Source organism: Triticum dicoccoides, chromosome 3B (genome assembly GCF_002162155.2).
Source record: "Triticum dicoccoides isolate Atlit2015 ecotype Zavitan chromosome 3B, WEW_v2.0, whole genome shotgun sequence".
Lineage (NCBI taxonomy): Eukaryota > Viridiplantae > Streptophyta > Magnoliopsida > Poales > Poaceae > Triticum > Triticum dicoccoides.
Window position 1 is genome coordinate 137,724,490 of NC_041385.1, and position 4,269 is coordinate 137,728,758.

Sequence of the window (4,269 nt, forward strand, 5' to 3'; positions counted from 1 at the left end):
GTGTGCATGGTGGATGGCAGGCAAAGGAGTAGGAACTCGGGTGGTGTCGGATAAAATTCGCATGTAAATAAACATTGTAAACGTGGCCTCAGGGAGCTTCATCCCCTTTCTTCTATAATGAATATTACGCACACTCGTGCGTATTCGAAAAAAAGGACCAACGGAAAAGCTATCTCAATGAATGACACACTCACATGATCAAATGTCACAAGGCATACAAAATTCTTGATGCGGTATTTGACATGCACATTTTTTGTTTTTTGCTTGTCTCTTTATTTGGCCACTACTTGAACCGTTCGGCTACAAATAGGAAGAGAGAAAGACATGAGGTGGACCGAGCTTCATGAAAATGCCATCCCAAAGCCACTCACTCCACGATCCCCACATTGCTGCCGCAGTTGCTAGGTCTCGTGCCATCTCACGTAGCAACCAGAACACTCTGCCGAAAGAAATAAACAAGCTAGCGGCCAAGTCGTGTACATACACACACATCATGGCGCGTTATTTGCTAGCCCAGGAATAAAGCGAAACTAGGGTGCATGTGACGTTGGCTAACACGGAAGACGGTATGCTTAGTTGCGGGTATATAGGGGCCACATGCCATTTTGGTGGAGACCCTCTTTATGAGGCACACGTTGAATTTCTTCCTTGAGCCTCATATTCTCGGTACATAGGCATTCGCACTCCGAGGTATCCTTAGTTTGTAGCATCACCTGCACATTTGAGGCATGTCTTGTTTTGCACAACCCACTTGATGGCTTTGTTTTCATCTTTTAGCTTCTGGTTCTCTCCCTGAAGATTCTTTGTCTCCCGTAGTTGCATCCTGCCCTGCATTTATTAATTTCAGGTATGTGTCATTTTAGTGGTTAGCAAAGTATGCTACCATGTTCATGAAGGGAGTATCGTAGTACATTGTAATATCAGGATGACGAACAATGCTACTGTGTTCTGTGGAGTTTCTACTGTTTAACAGTAAAGCTTGCATAACTGCATGTCTTAGTGACCCATGCGGCCAAATCTCATGTACTTCACCGTGGAAAAGAATTGAATATATATACCATGTTGGAGGTATGTTTGTTTTGGAACCAGAATTTGACCTGCAGGGCACTCATGCCAAGCCTCTCGCCATGGTGTTTCCGGAGTTTCGCATCTGGATAAGGGCATTCCCGGAACACACTACATATTACGTTAACGAAAATGGATTAGTACACATCATCTTCGATAGGTAAGAAACATTGATTGAGTATGTATTGTACACTTCAAGTCGATGGATTTGTTCTCCGCGGAGACGGTGATAATTGGCACGCCTTGTCACCATTCTCTGCTCATTATGAGTCACTCCATCGTTGTTGTTACCTTGGTCTGCAGCAACAGCGTGCGCATCATCAGGGTTGCACACGTTGTTAGTGGCTCCAACGAGGCCACACATCTCATCTACATGATTGTACTGGAATAGGTGGTTGTATTCGTTCATCATGAAGATGTGAAGCTCATTTTGCATAACACTGTTGTATTACGGCCACTCCCCGTCCATGGTGATCTGTTATCATCATGAAACATAATCTTTATTCTCCTATGTAGAGTTAAAGGTAGCAGTGAACAAATATTTTAAGAAAAAACAATGTAGCAGTGAAAAACGAAACCGCATGGAAGTAAATGCCATCGAACACTCTAAGGCTTAAAGTACATACAAGTTTAAATTGCCAACATAGTTGGATGTTACTCCACTTTAAGAATACTTGAAATTCATCCATATGAGTTTCCTAGACCGATGTGTAATCAAATAGACTTTAATTACTCTCTATAAATATATTGACATACTTTCCTGACTTCAGTGTAAGATATTCATGATCATCTGTGGCTGATTACTTCAATAATTTCCAAACATATATGCCCTAGCTATATAGTGATGCAAAACTTTTACTTGCCCATCTCATCGGGTTCTTTTATATTTATCTCAAGAACTATACTCTATCTATATATACATTGGGATCTATCTCTCTGATTCCATATGTGTGATATATTTAAATAAGGCCTCTTTGTGCAGGTCTGGAAGGCTCGGAACGACGCTACCTTCAACAACGCCGGGCGCCACGCCGGCAACATACTCACTAAGGAGGAGGATGACCTCCTCCTCTGGAGACGCCTTTTGATGGATCGGATACCGTCGATCCATGTTTTCTTTCTGTCGGCAGTTTAGCTGCCCCCCCTCCCACCATCTCTCTCTCTCTCTCGTTGTGTTTGTTGTTTCTCTTATCTTGCTGTTTTTTATCCTTTAGATGAAAAACTCTGTAGGACTGCCCAGTCGCTTCAAGAAATATAACAACCGGTGGGGTTTTGTGCCCCCCGTCATTCTAAAAAAAGGCCTTACATACAATAAAATAAGTACCAACTACTCCTACAAATTATAGAAGCAAGATATTAAAATATACTATGCGAGGGAAATCATATTAGCCATAAATAGTAGAATCATAGGCACGATAATACAATCAGATCTATGAATATATGCAATAAAATCTATGAATATATAAATGTTGGGGAACGTAGCAGAAATTCAAAATTTTCCTACGTGTCACCAAGATCTATCTATGGAAAAACCAGCAACGAGGGGAAGGAGAGTGCATCTACATACCCTTGTAGATCGCTAAGCGGAAGCGTTCAAGAGAACGGGGTTGAAGGAGTCGTACTCGTCGTGATCCAAATCACCGGAGATCCTAGTGCCGAACAGACGGCACCTCCGCGTTCAACACACGTACAGCCCGGTGATGTCTCCCATGCCTTGATCCAGCAAGGTGAGAGGGAGAGGTTGAGGAACACTCCATCCAACAGCAGCACAACGGCGTGGTGGTGATGGAGGAGCGTGGTAGTCCAGCAGGGCTTCGCCAAGCACCGCGGGAGAGGAGGAGTAAGAGAGGTAGGGCTGCGCCAAGAGGGAGAGGTTCTCGCGTCTCTGGCAGCCCCAAAACCCCACTATTTATAGGGGAAGGGGAGGGGGCTGCGCCCCCTCTAGGGTTCCCTCCCCAGGGGTGGCGGCAGCCCCCAGATGCCATCTGGTGGCGGCCAAAAGGGGGGAGAGGGCAGGCGCACCTGGAGTGGGCCTTAGGGCCCATCTGCCCTAGGGTTTGCCCCCTCCCACCCTTCCCTGCGCCTTGGGCCCTGTGGGGGGGGGGGCGCACCAGCCCATCTGGGGCTGGTCCCCTCCCACACTTGGCCCATGCAGCCCTCCAGGGATGGTGGCCCCACTTGGTGGACCCCCGGGACCCTCCCAGTGGTCCCGGTACGTTACCCGAAAAACCCGAAACTTTTCCGGTGACCAAAACAGGACTTCCCATATATAAATCTTTACCTCCGGACCATTCCGGAACTCCTCGTGACGTCTGGGATCTCATCCGGGACTCCGAACAACATTCGATAACCACATACAAACTTCCTTTATAACTCTAGCGTCATCGAACCTTAAGTGTGTAGACCCTACGGGTTCGGGAACCATGCAGACATGACCGAGACGTTCTCCGGTCAATAACCAACAACGGGATCTGGATACCCATGTTGGCTCCCACATGTTCCACGATGATCTCATCGGATGAACTACGATGTCAAGGACTCAATCAATCCCGTATACAATTCCTTTTGTCTAGCGGTATTGTACTTGCCCGAGATTCGATCATCGGTATGCCGATACCTTGTTCAATCTCTTTACCGGCAAGTCTCTTTACTCGTTCCGTAACACATCATCCCGTCATCAACCCCTTGGTCACATTGTGCATATTAGGATGATGTCCTACCGAGTGGGCCCAGAGATACCTCTCCGTTTACACAGAGTGACAAATCCCAGTCTCGATTCGTGCCAACCCAACAGACACTTTCGGAGATACCTATAGTGCACCTTTATAGCCACCCAGTTACGTTGTGACGTTTGGTACACCCAAAGCATTCCTACGGTATCCGGGAGTTGCACAATCTCATGGTCTAAGGAAATGATACTTGACATTAGAAAAGCTTTAGCATACGAACTACGATCTTTGTGCTAGGCTTAGGATTGGGTCTTGTCCATCACATCATTCTCCTAATGATGTGATCCCGTTATCAACGACATCAAATGTCCATGGTCAGGAAACCGTAACCATCTATTGATCAACGAGCTAGTCAACTAGAGGCTTACTAGGGACATGGTGTTGTCTATGTACCCGCACATGTATCTGAGTTTCCTATCAATACAATTATAGCATGGATAATAAACGATTATCATGAACAAGGAAATATAATAAT

At 45.8% G+C, this 4,269-nt stretch overlaps 1 pseudogene; it reads right to left on the minus strand.

Annotated features, from left to right (window-relative positions):
- Positions 1 to 572: 572 nt before the first annotated feature.
- On the minus strand, positions 573 to 1,534 carry LOC119280986 (annotated as a pseudogene).
- Positions 1,535 to 4,269: the final 2,735 nt, after the last annotated feature.